Consider the following 22610-nt stretch of genomic DNA (forward strand, 5'->3'; position numbering starts at 1 on the left):
AGAGGGCTCGTGGAGGAGAATGAGGGGCGCCGAGTGGTTGCTAGGCGCCCCTCTCTCTCCTCCGCATTAAAAAAAATAAAAAAAATGCCGCTCACCGGCACCCCCCTTGAGATGGCGCCCATGGCACGTGCCATGGCTGCCATACCCTATATACAACTCTGCAAATATGGAATTTAAATTATCAGAAATCGGGGTTTGTTTACTAAAATAGGAGTCTGCCTTGGAGTTTTAGCTTTGAGTTTATTATACATTATGACATATTTCTACAAAAATAGAGGAGCATGTACTGTAGAGTGCATTGTTCAACAAATCCTGATTTTAAAAGAATGTCACTGATGTACATATAACAAACTCCACTTTAATTTCTTATATATATACTACTTGGCATTGTAAAACATACTTGTCATCTTTAGAAAACCACATTTCTGTCTTGCGAGGACTTACCGCATTTGCTCGATTTTAAGACGACCATGATTATAAGATGACTGCCCCAAAATATTAGGGCTGCAACTAACGATTATTTTCATAATCGATTAGTTGGCCAATTATTTTGTCGATTAATCGATTAAAAAAAATGAATGTAAATTTTTCATTTATTTAAAAAAATTTAATAAACAAATGATGTTAAATACAAACAGCAGAATAAAAAAAACTTTGATAAAATGCATTTCTTGTCTGTATTTCCCAATCAGCCCCCCCAATTTATGCACATTTGAGCCCAGGCTTGCCATGCTGCCTCCCCGACATGCCACGCTGCCTCCCACATATGCCACGCTGCCTCCCACATTTGCCACGCTGCCTCCCACATATGCCACTCCACGCTGCCTCCCACATATGCCACTCCACGCTGCCTCCCACATATACCACTCCACGCTGCCTCCCACATATACCACTCCACGCTGCCTCCCACATATGCCATTCCACGCTGCCTCCCACATATGCCACTCCACGCTGCCTCCCACATATACCACTCCACGCTGCCTCCCACATATACCATTCCACGCTGCCTCCCACATATGCCACTCCACGCTGCCTCCCACATATACCATTCCACGCTGCCTCCCACACATGCCACGCTGCCTCCCACATATACCACTCCACGCTGCCTCCCACATATTCCACGCTGCCTCCCACACATGCCACTCCACGCTGCCTCCCACATATGCCACTCCACGCTGCCTCCCACATATGCCACTCCACGCTGCCTCCCACATATGCCACTCCACGCTGCCTCCCACATATACCACGCTGCTTCCCACACATGCCACTCCACGCTGCCTCCCACATATACCACTCCACGCTGCCTCCCACATATACCACTCAACGCTGCCTCCCACATATACCACTCAACGCTGCCTCCCACATATACCACTCAACGCTGCCTCCCACATATACCACTCAACGCTGCCTCCCACATATCTCATAGTCCCCTCATAGAGTCACAGACCCGTTCGCATCACACTGACACCATACTTTTTTAAATATGTACTGGGTTAATCTTTACGGCCCCCAGGATTTAGATTCCCCTTAGTTTGCCCCCCCTTTATCTCTAACTGCACCTTAAGTTAACTTTATTAAATTAATCAAATTAACCCTTAGTCCTCATCATTAAATTAACCCTAAACACCCCATTAACCATAACTACCCCTAAATTAACTCTAAATACCCCATCAAAACAAAACACCCCATTAACCGTAACTGCCCCTAAATTAACCCTAAACACCCCATTAACCACAGCATCCCCTAAATTAACCCTAAAGACCCTGTCAACCACAACAGCCCCTAAATTAACCCTAAACACCCCATTAACCACAGCTGCTCCTAAATTAACCCTAAACACTCCATTAACCATAGCTGCCCCTAAATTACCCCTGAATACCCCATTAACCATAGCTGCCCCTAAACACCCCATTAACCATAACTGCCCCTAAATTAACCCTAAACACCCCATTAACCATAGCTGCCCCTAAATTAACCCCCACCTCCCCTAACTTTCAGCAGCCCAAATATTAATTTTATACTTACAGTTAGATGAGTGTCACAGCCATGTGGTTCTGGCCTTCTGGGAGAAGGAAGGGGGCGGGGCCAGTTGTCACAGTGATTACAGGGAGGGACTGGTAAGTAGGAGCTGCTGCTGTGAGTCAGACTAAACGGATTATATAATGAGGGGTATTTTCAGAGTGTTTGCTCTGAAAAAACCCTCATTTTGTAATCGATAATAATCGATTCAACTAATCGATAATGAAATTCGTTGGCAACGACTTTCATTATCGATTATTATCGATTTTATCGATTAGTTGTTGCAGCCCTACAAAATATGAATATTAATTTAGGAAAAATAGAAAATTCTGAATATAAGACTACCCTATAAGTAAAAAGTTTTAACTAATGTAAATATTTTTTTCATATTTAATAAAAACTATGATTGAGAAAATTTTTATTTTTTTGTTTTTATTTCCTTTTATTTGCCAATCTCAGGCCCCCTGTTATACCTTATACCCCCTATATGCCACTCTGCCCCCCAGAAATGCCTTATACCCCACCCATATGCCACCCAGCCCCCTCCCCCTGTCTTACCAATGCATCCCTAGGCTTGTCCCCCGTGCTTCAGACTCCCTGGTGTTTAGTGGGGGCAGCCGGTGGACGTCTGCGTGATGCGTGTAGACAACCTCTGCTGCCAGTTAGTTCTGCAGGGGCTTCTGTGACTGAGCACCGGAAGGTCATGCCGGTGATCAGTCATAGAAGCCCCGGCAGGGCATTGTTCAGACTTTTACCGGCTGCCAGGGAGGAGGATCCAGGTCCCCTGCAGCTCTGCGGAGGATCCTCCTCTCTGGCAGCCGGTGAACGTCTGCGCAATGTGTGCAGAGAACCTTTGCTGCTGCCGGCACTTCTATGATGAAGCACTGGAAGGTCATGTCCCGCCAGTGCTCTGTCATAGAAGGCCCAGAGGAAGTGCCGGCAGCAGCGGAGGTTACCAGAGAGGAGGATCCAGGTCCCCTGCAGCGCTGCGGGGGATCTGGATCTTAGTCTTATATTAAGACCTCTATTTAAGGTCGAATTATAGGATGACCTTGAATATAAGACTAGGGGTATTTTTCAGAGCATCTGCTCTGAAAAGAACCTTGTCTTATAATCGAGCAAATACGGTAATTATAAAATTAGCATACAGCTTTGTATTTAAAATAGGTAGTATTTTTTATAAAGAAGACATATGAGCTGCAGAAATTTATAGTTTATAATGCAAATTAAAATATGTAAGTATCTTATAAGCAGTTTCACATTAAGAGTGCAAACATATACGGCATTTAGCCGGATGTAATGATTGACCTCTGGCCAATTATTCTGCCTGTGGGATGCACGCCCCCCTATATTACTTAATGCAAAGCTATTACAAAGAAAAGGGTAGTCGTGTACAAATATTGAAACATGTTTTAACTCACACTAGACAGAAATACAAGAATTAGTGACAGCACAGGTTTAAGCACTTCCATAAAATAAGATCTAAGTAAATAAGTGCATGGATGTAACACACACACACACACACAGAGGTACATATAAAGTTGTTAAATACATCCAATGTAATATTGTTAGTGAGGACAGACGCAAGCTTTCTGTAGTTTTTGTACCTGTTTGTAGTCTCCAATGATAGAGCTGTTTTTCTTTATTTCTGACTCTGCTTTATCAAGCTCCCTGCGACACATTTCCTTCAGCTGCAGAAAAATGCAAATATTCACTGTCAAGCAATAAAGCTGGGTGTCAGAAATGACACTTATATGCTGGGGTATAAGTGCATTAATACAAAGTGCAAATTAATTAATTCTATGATTAAGATAAATACTGTACTGCGTGACGTTAGTGCACTTGAATAGCACAGTATACATTATACACTGCTTGGATTCGACACATCTCTTCAATCATACACTCTACTGTGTTACTACAACCAACATGAGCAGATTCTTCTTCCAATCCTCTCTTCTCCTCTTCTGCATCAATCAGTTTCTGTTTAGTCATCAGTAACTCCTTGTTCAAGGCATCTGCCTTTTCTTCAGCCTGCAAAACAGATCAGCATTCATCAATAATTAAACAAATTACAATCCAAAATAAATGAGGCATTCTTGAAATCAGTACAAGTTATATACTTTGGACTCTTACTGTAGTTGCAAGTAAAATTGAAAATGTGTCTTTTTTTCTTCGTTTATATTTTTCTTGTTGAGACTTAATATTTTGTTAATGCTAAATTAATGACACATACACTGTCTCCTGTGAGTGACTGAAACATTGATTTTTGTGAATAAACCATCAATCCCTGAGTGTGCTTACGTTTTGGGCCATTTGTATACTAGCTGATAACAGCTACAAACAAGGTACAAATTGGCTTCTTTGGTCTGTGGACTGCAGAGGACAATGTAAAAAACTATTAAAAAACAATAAATAATGTGTGGGTACACAAAATGAATAACAGGAAAAGTGTAGTTGAACCACCACCTAGCAAAAATGTCTTTTTTTAAACATGTCTGTTTTTTCTTTTTAAACATCTTATATCTTTATTTATACTTTAACAATCTCTGTGTAAATGAGAAATTATAGACTTTTTCATAGACTGCTAAATTAAGACTGAGAATGCATTTTTTGCTTTCTAGAATTTTAAATAAAATAATTAAAATAAAAAACAGCCTTGCTGGTCTTTATATCTTCACAAATGTCTGCAACACATTCTCAATTTAGCTCAGTTATATACGGTACTTTTTTTTTTTTTTATTAATTTCGTTCACAATATTGTGACACTTATGCCTGTAGAATGCTATTCTCTTTCTTACCCCCCCCCCCGAAGTCTGCTAGGAAAGGAAAAAAAATAAAAATAAATAAATAAATAAATAAATATTAAAAAGTATAATAAAAATAAGAATAAAAATTTATTAGAAACAAAAACTGTCTGCGCTTCTTACCCTAATAAAGTTGGCAACGAATATATAAACATAATATAAATGAGAGGTTTTGGTTATATGAATTGGCCAAAGCATAATTAAGCTCACCCGCCACGTCAAGGCACACTCTCAATAGGGTGAGAACCTACTCTCACCTCCTACATAGTGGGCACACAAAGCAGTTTATACTGCTACCAAAACCTTATTAATGTGTTGGGGGAGGTGCAATTAAACCTCCTCCCTATTAACCCCTGGACAGCAAGCTGCAACCAGACTGATGAGGAGCCAACAACCTCAAATATGTGCAAACAGGGAAAAGAAAAAATGTCTGTGCGCTAAGCTAGTCACAGGCTCAAATAATACAAATGTGTAATACGAGGCCTACCAAACAGGTGTAAGCATGCTGCAAGAAACAGTGTATTGGCTGCACAATGTATACAAGAAACAAAAACTTTTTTGTTTTTGTTTCTTGTATACATTGTGCAGCCAATACACTGTTTCTTGCAGCATGCTTACACCTGTTTGGTAGGCCTCGTATTACACATTTGTATTATTTGAGCCTGTGACTAGCTTAGCGCACAGACATTTTTTCTTTTCCCTGTTTGCACATATTTGAGGTTGTTGGCTCCTCATCAGTCTGGTTGCAGCTTGCTGTCCAGGGGTTAATAGGGAGGAGGTTTAATTGCACCTCCCCCAACACATTAATAAGGTTTTGGTAGCAGTATAAACTGCTTTGTGTGCCCACTATGTAGGAGGTGAGAGTAGGTTCTCACCCTATTGAGAGTGTGCCTTGACGTGGCGGGTGAGCTTAATTATGCTTTGGCCAATTCATATAACCAAAACCTCTCATTTATATTATGTTTATATATTCGTTGCCAACTTTATTAGGGTAAGAAGCGCAGACAGTTTTTGTTTCTTGTATACATTGTGCAGCCAATACACTGTTTCTTGCAGCATGCTTACACCTGTTTGGTAGGCCTCGTATTACACATTTGTATTATTTGAGCCTGTGACTAGCTTAGCGCACAGACATTTTTTCTTTTCCCTGTTTATAAAAATTTATTACCATAAACCCCATGTGAGTTGGAACTCCTTTTTTTTCTTTTTTGATTCAGCACTTCTATAATGTTCATATTTTTTAATTTGTTCAATCATATTTAACCACTGGGTCAATACGGGTACTCCTTTGTCGAACCATTTCCTAAGAATCAATAATCTCCCTAAGAAGAAGATTTTCTTAAACAAATTGTTTAGCCTACCAAATTCTTCCACATCACCTAAAATCAAAACCTTTGGATCCATTTCAAGATTACAACTAAATTTACTTTTCACAAACAAAAATATATCATCCCAAAATTTATGAATCTTATTACATTCCCACCATAAGTGAATTAAACCTGCATTAAGGACCCCACATCTGGGGCAATCTGACTTATCCCTACATTTAATCTTCCATAACTGGTGCGGAGAATAATATAAATGATAAATAATTTTAAGTTGTGTAAATTGATATTGTTTATTAATGGTGCAACACCCTGTGTTCTTAAGGATACGGTTCCAAGAGGCCTGATCAATGGCACCAATCTCTTCCTCCCATTTCTTTTTAATCTTGCCTCTGAAGCCTATATCCATTTCTCTTAAAAGTATTTTATAAATAGTGTTAAGTGTCTTCTTCCCAATAGATCTTATCTGCAAAAACTCAAAAAGCTCATGTGTCTCAACCTCAAAAATCTTCTTATTTTCCGTGCAATTATATGCGTGAGCTAATTGATTATACCAAAATTTGTGTCCATTTTGCAACTCATATTCAAATTTGAGCTCCTCAAAATCCTTAATATACCCAGCAGAGAACAACTGTCCAGCAAAACTAATCCCTTAATTAATCCAAAAATCACTCCCTAACCCTTTGTGAAACTCCATAAATTTTGAGTTATACCATATTTGTGTTTGGGGTAAACTACCCTTGATTTTACAGATACATTTGGTTTCCTGCCACACTTTTCTATATAACTTCACCAAAGAGGTATTATCCAATTTCTTTTCGAACTGTAAACCTGCTTCTAACATTTCCATGGGGTTAGAATTTCCAGTTATTTCTAAGAAAAACTGGATTAATCCCCCATATCCATTGAATTTCAAATTCTGGATTTTCTTTGCCAGGAAATATAATTTGAAGTGGGGTAATGCCCAACCCCCCTCACCCTCCAGTGAGGTGATCTTGGCATATTTCATGCGCACTCTGCCTCTTCCCCACAATAATTTACTGAGTACAGCTTCTAGACCTTTAAACCATTTATCCGGGATCCACACTGGTGAGGCAGACAAGACAAACAAAACCTGCGGGAGAACAATCATCTTCACCAGACTCACCCTATCTGCCAGTGACAACGGGAGTTTTGTCCAGATCCCCACCTTTTTTTGTATCTTAATACCTAATGGGGTAAGGTTCTGCTTAATAAAGAAGTCGACTTTATTCGAGATTTTAATCCCCAAATACTCCAAAGAGTCCCCCTGCTTCAAGATCTTAACACCTCCTACCTTGGGGGTACCTACTGAGTTTAACGGGAGAAGTGTTGATTTGTCCCAATTCATTTTAAGTCCTGACAATCTGCCAAAAGATTCAACCGTATCTATCACTATTGGGAGCACTTTTTCAGTATCTTCTAAAAAAAATAGTAAATCATCCGCATATAATAAGAGCTTTTCTTCACTACCTTTTAAACCAAAACCTCTTATTTCATGGTTTTTCCTAAAGCTAATGGTTCAATGTATAAAATAAATAAAAGGGGCGAAAGTGGACACCCCTGACGGGTTCCTCGACTTAACAAAAAGATATCCGAGAGCTTACCATTTAAATTAATCCTAGCTACTGGAGAACTATACAAAAGTTGTACCCAACTTAAAAAGGTTTCCCCAAATCCAAAAGCTGTTAACGTATGCCATAAAAAACGCCACTCCACCCTGTCAAATGCCTTCATGGCATCTAAAGACAGAATGGAGTTGGGAAGGTTCGCACCTAGCTGAAGATTGGCAAAAACTCTTTCCAGGTTAGAATGTAATAACCTTCCTGGTACAAAGCCCGTCTGATCTTCTCCAATCAAAGCAGGCACACAAATTGCTAATCTTCTGGCCAACACTTTAGCTAGGATTTTCGCATCCGTGTTAATGAGGGATATCGGCCGGTATGATTCTACTTTTACTGGATTTTTATCTTTTTTAGGAATAAGTATAATTATTGCTTCCATCATAGACCTTGGTAGCTGCTTTCCTTTCAAACCTTCTGAAAAAACTAAACATAAAATAGGTAAAAGGATTCCCGCATATTCCTGGTAGACCCCGAACGGGAGTCCATCCCCTCCTGGGGCAGATGAAGCTGCACAAGAAAGAAGGGCCTCCCTCATCTCCTCCACCGTAATATCCCTCTCTAATAGAACCTTCTGTTGGGGCGAGATCATGGGTAAATCACACTTTCTTAAGTAGGTAGCTATATCTAGATCGTTTGCCGCTGGGTCTGCTTGATATAACTTAGAGAAAAAATCAACCATTACGGCCTGCACTTTACTTGGGTCATTTACTAACCTACCATCTTTATCTTCAATTGCCAGGATATCACTTTTATCTTTCTGAGCTCTTACCAAATTTGCAAGTAGTTTCCCCGGCCGACCCCCTTCAAGAAAGTTCTTTTGACCTCTAAAAAATAATTTATGTTGTGCCTTATCTATCATCAGAGCTGCAAGTTGGTCTTGTATATCTTTCATTTGATCATAATTATTCGTTGAAGGATCTTTAGCAAATTTAATTTCACTGCTAATTACTTTCTCTCTTATATCCTTCTCTTTTTGGAAAAAGCTTCTTTTTTTTGTAATCACATCTCTGAGGAGCAACCCCCGCAGGAATGCTATTAATGCATCCCAAACCACGCATAAAGAAGCAGATGCTTTATTATTCTCCCAAAACTCTTTTAACAACTGCATATTATTTTCTTTAGTTTCAAGTAGCGTCAGCCAATGGGGGTTAAACCTAAAAAGTTTCCCTTCATTCTTTTTCTCATCCCCCAATGTCAAATCCACTATTAGTGGTGTGTGGTCTGAAATTGATCTCGATTCATACACAATTTTGTGAATAAACCTAATCCCCAAATCATTGCACAGAACCAAATCAATCCTAGATGTGGTTTGATACGTGGCGGAATAACATGAGTATCTTTGTGTAACAGGATTCATTAACCGCCATGGATCATTCCAGCCCAATTCTTCAATCATTCTTGCTAATGGGGTCTGAGTATTCAAATTAGTATGCTGTTTATTGACCACTCGCACTACATCTTTCTCAGGGTCTAGTGTACAATTAAAGTCCCCGAACAAATATAGTGGAAGCTGTTCCTTACCTCCAATGAATTGAACTAATTTATTTATTGGCTGTGGAGAGAAAGGGGGAGGAACATAAAAGAAAGCCATAATCATCTCCTGGTTATAGATAATTAGATGTACAAATATAAATCTACCTCTCTCATCAATTATCTTGTTCTTAATCACTAACGGAATCTTTCGATGGAAAAGTAGAGAGACTCCAGCCGAGTAATTAGAAAAGGAGGAATGAAATTCCGTTTGAGCCCATCTTCTCGATAGCCTCCTTTGTGTCTCTCCTATCGTATGTGTTTCATCTAAACAAATAATAGCCGGGAGATGTTTCTGTACACGATCAAATATGGCTACCCTCTTTCTACAATCTCCAGTTCCTCTCACATTCCAAAATAAGATTTTAATTTGCATTCAGAAAGAGGAAGAGAAAAAAAAAACAAAAAAAAACAAAAACCCAGCAGACCAATAACCCTCCCCCCTATGACATACCACCCCCCTCTCGTGATGCGTGCTGGACCATTTTCCACACGTATCTCTTTACACCGTCATAATAACCCCCCCCTCCTGACTCCTCAAAGAAATTAAGTATAATTAGCCATTTAGACATTACAACCCTTCTCCTTCAAACCACATAGACACCTCCTGAGGGCTTGAAAAAAATAAAATGCCTGACTTATATTGCACTCGGAGCTTTGTGGGAAACAACAAAGAGTAACGAATATTAGCTATTCTAAGCCGTTTTTTAATTTCAGCGAAAGCCGCACGTTGCATTTGAGTTCCCCTGGAAAAATCTGGGTACATGGCAATCTTTGCCGAGTTGTATAATATCGAGCCAATTTCTCTAGCACGTCTAAGAATTGCATCACGATCAGAAGAATTTAAAAGTCTGATTATCATAGTCCTTGGTGGGGCCCCCGGTGGAGGGGTTTTTGCCGGGACCCTATGTGCCCTTTCCACACAAAATAAAGAAGAAAGTGTTTGTGCTCCAAAAGTCTCACCAATCCATTTTTGGCAAAACATCCTGGGATCTAATCCCTCCGCTCCCTCTGGTAACCCCAAAATACGAATATTATTCCTTCTAGATCTATCTTCCATATCTCTCATTTTATCTTTCAATTTGTCCATATCCGTACTTAAGGAGGTTGTACTGTTCTTTATCTCAACCATTCCTTTATCCAAGGAAGGAACTATTGTTTCAAGATTAAGCAACCTTTCCCGTATCTTGTTTAAATCATCTCTAATAAGGGAGACTTCAATAGAAAAACTTTCCACTTTCGAATTTAAATGTGCTAGAGCTTGATTAGAATTTTGCAATTCTTTAAGAATGGTACCAAGAAGGCCAGGTTCAATTGAGCGTCCATACTCCTCCCCAGAGTCCCCCATTTCTTGCGGAGTTATAGATCCTAACCGCTCCATATCTTCTCTGCCTTCCACTGGGGACACATTTTTGGCAGACCGGCTTTTCGTTATAACAGGAGAAGCTCTCAAAAATTTATCGATTTTAGCTGCCGCAATATTCCCTTTAGGGGAACTAATACCAGCGGACTTCCGGTTTGGGTTTTTAGGAGACATTTTTTTTTTTTTTTGAACGCTTACTTTCAAATATATAGACTTCTCCAATCCTAATAAATATATAGCTTAGTATTTTATGATAGGACTTCTTCAAACCTTATACCTAGTATTTACCTTGTCCCTAGTGTTTAGCGATAGGATTTTTAATATTGGCAACACTCATTCCGCCATTAAAGCTCCAGTCACTATTAATAAAAATGCTCAGCGCCAGCACTTATCAATATAACCATGTACGGATGCGGCATATAATATTAGGTATATATTACCTTTGTGCAAGAGTCTCTTAAATCAGGCTGCCTTGATACCTGCTGATGTTATCATTCCGTAACACTGAGCCTGCTATTGTAATTTCATAGGCCACCGTGCTGTGCTGAGCTGCCGTACTATGCTGAGCCACTATGCTGTGCTACTGTGCTGAGCCACCGTTCCGTGTTGATCCACCGTGTCGTATTGAGCCGGCGTACCGTGTTAAACCACTTTGGCGTGTAGAGCCACCGGACTGCACCGTTCTTTACTGTGCTGAACCGCCGTGCTTAGCCACCGTGCTGAGACGCCTTGCTGCCGTGCTGTAGAGAATCACTAAAACGCTAAAACACTGAGTCACTGGGTCACTGAGTCGCTGAGTCGGTGAATCGCTGAATCGCTGAATCGCTGAGTCGCTGAATCGCTGAGTCGCTGAATCGCTGAATCGCTGAATTGCTGAATAGCTGAATCGCTGAATCGCTGAATCGCTGAATCGCTGAAACGCTGAATCGTTGAATCACTGAAACGCTGAAACACTGAATCGCTGAAACGCTGAATCGCTGAATCGTTATACTGTGCTATGCGGTATAATGCTGTGTAGAACTAAACCACCATGCTGAACCGCCGCACCGTATTAAGCCGGCAAATCGCACCAAGTCACCGAACCGTATTGTGCTGAGCCGCTATATCGAATCGTATCCCCAAAAGAGTAGCGTGCTCAGCCGGCGTGCTCAGCCGGCGTGTCGCGGCGCCATACCGCCATGCCGTACCCGATCACCCTCAGTCCTCAGCGGATTCCGGAGGGAAGGGAAGGAGAGGAGAAAAGAAGAAGGAGGAGAAGGAAGGGAGGGAGCCCGCAGGTACGTTCCTACGTCATGACGCCAATCTTACCTAGCAAAAATGTCAAACACACTCCAGTCATAAGGCCAAGTGCAAAACCCACTTTGTCGTGAAGGGGTTACTTGTCAAGAAATACGGTTCTATTCAGCACAGACCAATAGCCCTGATTGATTTATTATTCTTTCTTGCACAACAGTTGACATTTGTTTTAGTTGCTAAAGAAACTTGGTATTGTCACTTGTGAATAACTGTTTGGTATCATATCAGTGACAGTAGATCTTTATTTATTTGTAAGACAAGATGATTTTCAAAGCTCCCTGTGATGTCATATTGATTTTTTAGGACAATGCTTCTGATGTTCAAAGCACTTCTTAACATAGGACTCGACAAACCCTGGGTGCCAGATCGTCATGGCAACTACAAACCACTTCCTGGCACCTCACGGCACCCGGTTCAGAGTGCTAGAGAAGTGTACATGTACATGCCCGGGCATACCCAGATTCCAGCATGTACTAGCTGACTTGGCAATAATAATATCAATATTAATATATACCGTATTTGCTCGATTATAAGACGACCCTGATTATAAGACGACCCCCCAAAATCTGAATATTAACTTAGGAAAAAAAGAAAAAGCCTGAATATAAGACGACCCTAAAGGAAAAAAGTTTTACCAGTAAATGTTAATTCATGTAAACTATTTTTTTTAATAAAAGCTATGATTGAGAAAAATATATTTTTTTTGTTTTTATTTCTTTTATATTTTCTATTGTATTTTCCAACCTGTCCCCCAGTTACGCACATCTGCCCCCAGGCTTGCCACACCAATATGGCACTGTGGCCCATGATATGCCTTTTAACCCTCTATATGCCACTGTGCCCCATGGTATGCCTTTTGACCCCCTATGTGCCACTCTGCCTCCAGAAATGCCTTATACCCCTATATCCCATTCTGGCATTTAGGGGGTTAAAATGCATATTATGGGGCAGAGTGGCATATAGGGAGGTATAAGGCATTCCAGGAGGCAGAGTGGCATTAAGGGAGTTAAAAGGCATTATATAGAGCACTCTGCCTCCAGAAATGCCTTATACCCCTATATGCCACTCTGGCATTTAGGGGGTTAAAAGGCATATTATGGGGCAGAGTGGCATATAGGGAGGTATAAGGCATTTCAGGAGGCAGAGTGCACTATTAAATGCCCCCTTAACGCCACTCTGCCTCCTGAAATGCCTTATACCTCCCTATATGCCACTCTGCCCCATAATATGCCTTTTAACCCCCTAAGTGCCAGAGTGGCATATAGGGGTGTAAGGCATTCCAGAAATGCCCTACACACACACACACACACACACACACACACACACACGCTTACTTACTTACCGGTGCTTCCAATTTCCTGCTGTATTGCCGGGGCAGCGGGTTGACGTCTCATTCCGCGGCAGCCGGAAGGAGCGGGGGTTTGTATGCGTCCGTCGCAAATACCTTCCCCGGCTGTCAGTGATCAGGAACTCTGGAACTCTGATCTCTGGCAGTCGGGGAAGGTATTTGCGACGGACGCATACAAACCCCCGCTGCCAACTTCACCTCCGGAAGCACCGGTAAGTGTGTTTTGGGGGGGGGGGGGCGACGACAGGAGGATCCAGGTCCCCTGCAGCGGTGCGGGGGATCTGGATCTTAGTCTCCTAATCAGACCTCTATTTGAGGTCTGATTAGAAGACGACCCCGATTATAAGACGAGGGGTATTTTTCAGAGCATTTGCTCTGAAAAAAACCTCGTCTTATAATCGAGCAAATACGGTATATGATTGCTAACAGCAATCACACTCCTATCATATCCAGGTTCTAGCATGTACTGGTTGCCTGGGCATGATAGGAGTGTGATTGCTGTTAGCAATCATATATATATTAATATTGTTATTATTATTGTTCACATGTGAGCTCAGCACTGGAGGCATAGAATCAGACATACAAATCCCGTATTTGCAGGTATACAATAATAATGTATGGTAACATAGCAAGAGATAAAACTACAGGCATAGATGACAGGTTGCACAACCCAAAGCCAGCCCTGGCATCCACACTTCCCACATAGAACCTGACCAGCACCCAGATTACACACATAGGACTTTCCATCTTTGTCCCCAAACAACCCAGCCTGACTCAACTTTGTCCCCAAACAGCCCGGCCTGTGTCATCTTGGTCCCCAAGGCTCAAACATCCTGCTTGTGCCATCTTTGCCGTTCCACAAATCAATTATACATCTATCACTTTTACAGTCACTCACCAATTCACACTTTCATTCACATAATTAATTCACACAATCATCGTTGATCGCCTCCTAAACGCTTTTAAAACGGGCGTCCGCCGCCATACAATGTATGGCGGCTGTTGACGCCCCGGGGAGGGGCCAGACATGGCCCCCGATGCCGATCTCGGTTACTGAATGCCTCGACATCGAGGCATTACAGTAACGCCGTTTAAGCGAAGAAAGTGATCGTTGATCACTTTCTAAGCTTATTTAATTTTATGACGGTTCAGGACCGTCAAAGGTCATTTAGTGACCTTCTTGTCATGACGGTCCTGAACCGGCAAAGGTCGCGAAGGGGTTAATAAAGTATTTTAAAAGTTTTTTTTTTTTTTTCGTTTTTGGTCGCTCGCAGCCACTTTGGTGGCGCAATGGGCCACTTGACTAGACTTGCCCCCCAGGCCTTAGGCTGCCAGCCCTCCCCTGGGTGTAGGGGTATCAAAGAAACAGATGATACCATTTGTATCACTGATGTCAGTTTTAAACATTAAAAAAAGTTCTAAAGGTATTTTTTAATAAAGAAAGATAGCATGAGTCTCCTTAAACAGTAACTAATTGGTATTGACCAAATATTTGTATATGCTTTAAGACAAGTAAAAATTTGGGGGTAGAGAAGGGTAGATGGTGAGAAGGGGGAGTAGGGAGAGGGTAGATGGTGAGAATGGAGGGTACGGAGAGGTTTGGGTGTAGGGAGATGGTTGGGGGTGGAGGGTTTCCCCGTAACAGATTCTCGCACCGGGGCCCTGAGGCTTCTAGTTACGCCCCTAGTTATGCTCTCATACTGTCTGTATCCTGCAGGTAGACCCAGCAGTGCTTAAAGTTGGAATCGGAGGAGCATATGACTGACATCATCAGGTGGGTAATACACATACAGTATAAACATAGGACAAGCATGGTAATCACTAAAGCTTCCACTCAGCCCATCACTACAGTGAAGGAAAACATTATTTGATCCCCTGCTGATTTTGTACCTTTGTCCACTGACAGACATGATCAGTGTAACATTTTAATGGTACGTTTATTTGAACATTGAGAGACAGAATAACAACAAAAAATCCTGACTAACGCACTTCTAATAAGTTATAAATTGATTTGTATTCTGATCAGTTAAATAACTATTTGATCCCCTATCAATCAGCAATATGTCTGGCTCCCATGTGTCTTTTATACAAGTAATGAGCTGAGATTATGAGCGCTCATCTTGTCACATGTCCACATAAGCAATTATTCAGATTCCAACCTCTCCACAATGGCCAGGATCCAAAGAGCTGTCCAAGGATGTCAGGGACAAGACTGTAGACCTACACAAGGCTGGAATGGGCTACAAGACCATAACCAAGCAGCTTGATGAGAAGGTGACAACAGTTTTTGCGATTATTCACAAATGGAAGAAACACAAAATAACTTTGTCTCCCTCGGTCTGGGGCTCCATGCAAGATCTTACCTCGTGGAGTTTCAATAATCATGAGACTGGTGAGGAATCTACACGAGAGTATCTTGTCAATAATCTCAAGGCAGCTGGGACCATAGTCACCGAGAAAACATTTGGTAACACGCTACGCCGTGAAGGACTGAAATCCTGCAGTGCCCGCAAGGTCCCCTTGCTCAAGAAAACACATGTACAGGCCCGTCTGAAGTTTTCCAATGAACATCTGAATGATTCAGAAGAGAACTAGCTGAAAGTGTTGTGGTGAGCTATTTGGCATCAACTCAACTTGCCGTGTTTGGAGGAGGAATGCTGCCTTAGATGCCAAGAACACCATCCCCATCGTCAACCATGGAGGAGGAAACATTATGCTTTGGAGGTGTTTTTCTGTTAAGGGGACAGGAAAACTTCACCTCATCAAAGGGGCGATGGATAGGGCCATGTACCGTCAAATCTTTGGTGAGAACCTCCTTCCCTCAGCCAAGGCATTGAAAATGGCTTGTGGGTGGGTATTCCAGCATGACAATGACCCAAAACAGATGGCCGAGGCAACAAAGGAGTGGCTCAAGAAGAAGCACATTAAGGTCCCATAGAAAATCTGTGGAGGGAGCTGAAGGTTTGATTTGTCAAACAAAACTGTTGTTATTCAGTCTCTCACTGTTCAAGTAAAATTATAGACTGATCATGTCATTGTCAGTGGGCAAATGTACACAATCAGCAGGGGATCAAATAATTTTTTCCTTCACTGTAATCCTTGGATCCTCCAAGGCCACCTGAGACCGGGGCTCAAACTTACCAAATAGTTAACCTGTTAAATCTCAGGGGTTCTCTTTAGCCATGTGGGGTCTTTGGGGTTCGTCGGCAGTTAATCCTCTCTGCGTTTGATGAGCCGGGAATTCTGTATCAACCAAGTACCGCATTTGCTCGATTATAAGACGAGGTTTTCTTCAGAGCAATGCTCGTCAAAATACCCCTCGTCTTATAATCGGGGTTGTCTTATAATCAGACCTCAAATAGGCCTGACTATGACACTAAGCTCCAGATCCCCCACAGCGCTACAGGGGACCTGGATGCTCTTGTCTGGTAAAACACCCCCCCAAACTTACCGGTGCTTCTGAATCCCTGGTCAGTCTACACGATTCGCATAGGCAATTCTGCTGCGGCCGGAAGGAGGTGCGGTTAGCAGCAGGGGTTGTCTGCGTCCAGACCTTCCCCGGCTCTCGGAGATCAGAGTTCCCCTCACCGGGGAATTCTTTCTGACAGCCGGGGAAGGTCTGTGCGATGGACGCAGACAACCCCCGCTGCTAACCGCACCTCCTTCCGGCTGCAGCGGAAGTTGCCTACGCGAATCGTGTAGACATCTACACACTGCCCCAGCTACACACCGGGGAATCAGGAGTACCAGTAAGTTTGGAGGGGGGGGCTAAATGGGGGGGACATAAGGCATTACTGTAGGCAGAGTGCTCTGATATGCTTTTTAACCCCCTTTATGCCACTCTGCCACCAGAAATGCCTTTTAACCCTCTATACACCACTCTGCCTCCTGAAATGCCTTATACCTCCCTATATGCCACTCTCCCCCATAATATGCCTTTTAACCCCCTAAATGCCCCCTAAATGCCAGAGTGGCATATAGGGGTATAAGGCATTTCTGGAGGCAGAGTGGCACATAGGGGGTCAAAAGGCCTATCATGGGGCACAGTGGCACATAGGGGGCCAAAAGGCATATCATGGGGCATAGTGGCATTTAGAGGATTAAAATGCATATCATGTGGCACAGTGGCATATATATGGGGCAGAGTAGCAAGCCTGGGGGCAGATCTGCATAACTGGGGGGCAGGTTGGAAAATAAAAGGAAATAAAAACAATTAACATTTACTAGTAAAACTTTTTTCCTATAGGGTCATCTTATATTCAGGCTATTTCTTTTTTCCTAAATTAATATTCAGATTTTGGGGGGTCGTATTATAATTAGGGTCGTCAGAAATTATCCTGGACAAGCTGAAAGGCTTTGCCACAGCATCCGGAAATGATTAAATGTTGTTTTTTTTACAACTAATTTGGTAAAGATCCTTGGGTTGATGTATTAAGGCTCAGAAATGTAAGTTACCCTTCATAATGGTATAGTGGCCCTAAAGCTAATTCATACTAAGTCTGCTGTCACTGGAGTTCAGATGTAGATGTACAAAGTACTAGCTATTCCATCTTCTTAACATGTTGAGAAGATAGTGAGTAAGTATTTCTATAGGTGATCAGGTGATAAACACGCAATAGGTTGTAAGCTCCCTGCCAGTAAAATGTTGGTTAACTGGTATTTATAATAAGACCCAGTAACCAATGTTTATTGGGTTTAATTATCAGAATAGGGATTATAAGGGGCTTCACCTCCCTCTCCCACCATGGGGGAATTTCCTGTCCTGGTTGCCCAGAGTCCACCAGCAAACCCGGCTCAACGAGACATATTGTGGATATATAGATATGATATACAACTGAATAAATGTGGACATGGAAGCTTTTTTACAATATTATTTAACATATTATGTCTGTTTCATTTTTCAGGTGATGGGAAGTCAGATGTCATGTAAGTACATTCTGAAGTAACTTTTTACTGTAATACACAAGACCCCATCATATTGTAGCTTCTGTTATTTAGGGCTGCAACAACTAATCGATAAAGTCGATAATGATCGTTAATGAAAATCGTTGCCAGAGCAAATAATCCGTTATAATCCTTTTCATTCAATGACTCAGAGCAGTTACTACTTACCAGTCCCTCCCTGCAGTCACTCTGACAATTGGCCCCGCCCCTTCCCCTCCCAGTCCCTCCCTGCAATAACACTGTCGATTGGTCGCGCCCATTTCCTATAGCGTCCACATGGCTCAGACATTCATCTAACTGTGAGTATAACATTAATATGTGGTTATTATTATGGTTGATGGGGTGTTAAGGGGTTAATTTAGGGGCAGTTATGGTTGATGGGATGTTGAGGGTTAATTTAGCGGCAGTTATGGTTAATGGTGTGTTTAGGGGCAGTTATGGTTAATGGGGTGTTGAGGGTTAATTTAGGGGCAGTTTTGGTTGATGGGGTGTTGAGGGTTAATTTAGGGACGTTATGGTTAATGGGGTGTTTAGGGTTAATTTAGGGGCAGTTATGGTTGATGGGGTGTTGAGGGTTAATTTAGGGGCAGTTATGGCTGATGGGGTGCTTAGGGTTAATTTGGGGCAGTAATGGTTAATGGGGTGTTTAGGATTCATTTAGGGGCAGTTATGGTTAATGGGGTGTTGATTGTTAATTTAGGGTCAGTTATGGTTGATGGGGTGTTGAGGGTTAATTTAGGGGCAGTTCTGGCTGATGGGGTGTTTAGGGTTAATTTAGGGGCAGTTATGGTTAATGGGATCTTCAAGGTAAACTTAGGGGCATCTATGGTTGATGGGGTAGTTAGGGTTAATTTAGGGGCAGTTATGGTTGATGGGTTCTTTTGGATTAATTTAATGCTTATGATGGAGGGTTAATTTAATTAATTTAATAAGGTTAACTCAATTTGCAGTTAGATGTAAAGGGCGGCAAACTAAGGGGAAACTAAATCCTGGGGGCAGTGAAGATTAACCCAGTACTTATTTATAAAAGTATTGTGTCAGTGTGATGTGAATGGGTCTGTGAATCTATGAGGGCACTATGGCATATCTGGGGGTATAATTCATACTGGGGTATAAGGCATATCAGGGGGCACAGTGGCATATCTGGGGATATAAGTCATATAGGGTATATAAGGCATATGTGGGAGGCAGTGTGGCATATCTGGGGATATGTGGCATATCTAGAGGTATGTGACATCTGGGAGGTAGTGTGGCAAGCCTGGGCTCAGATGTGCATAACTGGGGGGGGGCAGGTTGGGAAATAAAAACAAGAAATGCATTTTTATCAATGTTTTTTTTTTATTCTGCCGTTTGTTTTTAACATCCAGTTTTTTTACATAAATGAAAAATGTACATTTATTTTTTTAATTGATTAATCCAAAAAAATAATTGGCCAACTAATCAGTTATGAAAATAATCATTAGTTGCAGCCCTACTGTTATTCAAACCCCAGACAGGGAACATATTGAGTTATTATGGATGGTCTGCAGATCACAGTAAAGTCATCGGTTTTCATTAAAAACGATAGGAGTTCTCAGCGTTTGTTTGTTTCCTTGGGCAGAATGAATATATGATGGCGTCTAATAGCAAGGTGGTTGATGAATGAAAAAAGAACCCAAAAATATCATATTCATGTTACTTATTGCTTTGTATTTTTAGTTGAAGAAGAGCCTGCAGTGACTGTGTGGTGAGTATTTAGAGGGAAGATCTCAGTCCACATGGTCTGTATATAAACACAGAGGCCAGTTATTAATTCTCTCTATGGATATAGCTTCTCGAAAAAGCCTCTCTTTATTTTTACACGTCTGATAGAGAGGAAGAGCAACAATAAGTAAAGGTAAAGCAATTAATGGGAGAGGGAGATTATAGTTTAAGAACAGGAGAGAAGTAACCAGGGATGGAATATGTGTAGAGAGGGCGAGATATCGGGAATGTGAAACACGTGGGAGAGAACGCAGGAAAGGAGGGAGTAGAGAAGTAAGTAATGAACTCATGCTTTATTTCTTATTTCAGCAAACAGGGAAATACCCAGAAGAGGTAAACATTTTTTCACGTATAGTAACATATTCTTATATATACACAGAAGCTGGATACATTTTCATTATTCTGCGTTATTTCTATTGATAAACTGACCTTTATTTGCCCCCACAACCTCATGGCACCCTGCCCTATGGGTGCAGGCTTTATCAATATGTAATGTCCTAGTGCAAGGCCACTAACCCATAATCTAACCGATAAAGGGGCTCCATGCATTTTTTTAATTTATTACATTAAACATACATTTTGGAAAGTATTCTTTTTTTTCTTCATTTTCTTCTTAAAGATGCCCATTAGGACATATCAGTATGTCCTGACTTGCTGATCTTGGGAGATCACGCAGTCTTTAGAAGCCAGCTTTGTTGGCGCCCTGCAGCCCAATCGTGTTTAACAGCGCTCACTGTGAGACCTGGTACACCGTCGTACAAGGATTGCCTGAAATAAATAAATAAAAACCAACATTTTTAAAAAGAACCTTAGTCCTAACACTATACGTATTATAGTATATAGTATACAAAATCACTAGCCCCAAGCCCTAAACTATGTAATATAGGGTAATATGTAAAGCATGGATGCGGCTCTCTTAAACAAAGAAGAACTATGTATGTGGGGACCACCAGAAAATGCTGGTGAATATAAATTGTGTCATTGTTCAGCTGAGGCACCAACAGTACAGAAGGAACTTTAAGAAAAATATATGATTTCACCCTCACAGTTATTTTCTGCGATCCAGGCGCATCCCCTCTTCGACGAGCCTCGGATGTGGAACCCCCTCTGCTGCTAGCATTGTCAGGATCCTTGATCCGCATACCTCTTTTTGAGTTCACATAATAATAATAAAACACACAGGAGACCGAAATTTAGTGGGAAAGTGTATGGCCACAGCGCTTTATTAGTTTGTTTAAGAAAACAGTATTCAAATGTTAATACGCGTCAAACGCTGCTTGGTGCTATCTCTGTCAAGCAATACACCTTGTAAAAACAGTAAACGTTTAGTCATAAGACCTCCTTAAAATATTCATAAAACATATGGCAACAAGCCACTGTAACCAATGCCGACATTACTCCCGCCTGCCGTAAGCCTACATTGGCAGACAGACTACGTTATCAAAGGGACCCTGCCCTAGGGAAAACAATACAACTTACTGAGGCGTACCTCCACCTCACTATTGACGAACCGTCTCCAAAACATTAATTAACAGGAACCACACAAACAAAAACCGCCTATCAAAATACATCAAGATGACCGAAACAACAGGGAGGGAGGGACGCGCCAGGAACAAGGGGAGGGCGTCCAATTTATATATTTATATATATATATATACCGCACCTTTCTGTTGCCCATTCCCTGCCTCCACTACACCACATGGTTTCTAAGGATAGGCTGTTCACTTTAGCTTGCCCCGGTCATGCAGTTCGTTCTGGCCTCTGGGGCTTTCTAGATCAGAAGGGTTCAGCATTGTTGCAGGCAGAGGCGTATATAGGGTATGGCAGCCATGGCACGTGCCATGAGCGCCATCTCAAGGGGGGCGCCGGTGAGCGGCTTTTAAATGCCGATCACCGGCATTTTTTTATTTTTTTTTGATGCGGAGGAGAGAGAGGGGCGCCTAGCAACTGCTCGGCGCCCCTCATTCTCCTCCACGAGCCCTCTACCCCCGTCCCGGTGCCGGCATTTCATGCAGAGCGCCGCAATATGCCGGCATTTTGCGGCGCTCTGCATGAAATGCCGGCACCAGCGAGCGGCTTTTAAACACTGATGCGGAGGACAGAGAGGGGCGCCTAGCAACCGCTCGGCGCCCCTCGTTCTCCCCCGCATCAAAAAAAAGAAGACAGCGTTTAATAGCCGCTCGCTGGTGCCCGCTGCTTCACTGCTGGGCGCCGAAATATGACGTCATATTACGGCGCTCAGCAGTGAAGCAGCGGGCACCAGCGAGCGGTTCAGGAAGACAGAAGTACCGTCCTCCCGTCGCTGGACTTCAAGGTGAGAGGGGGGAGAGAGGGAGTTAAAAAGTGATGAGGAATGGAGGAATGGAGGAATGGAGGGAGGGAGTTAAAAAGTAATGAGGAAGGGAGGACGGGAGGGAGGGAGTTAAAAAGTGATGAGGGAGGGAGTTAAAAAGTGATGAGGAAGGAAGGAAGGAAGGAAGGAAGGGAGGGAGTTAAAAAGTGATGAGGAAGGAAGGGAGGGAGTTAAAAAGTGATAAGGGAGGGAGGGAGTTAAAAAGTGATGAGGAAGGGAGGTAGTTAAAAAGTGATGAGGAA

Source organism: Spea bombifrons, chromosome 8, assembly GCF_027358695.1.
Source record: "Spea bombifrons isolate aSpeBom1 chromosome 8, aSpeBom1.2.pri, whole genome shotgun sequence".
NCBI classification, from domain to species: Eukaryota; Metazoa; Chordata; class Amphibia; order Anura; family Pelobatidae; genus Spea; species Spea bombifrons.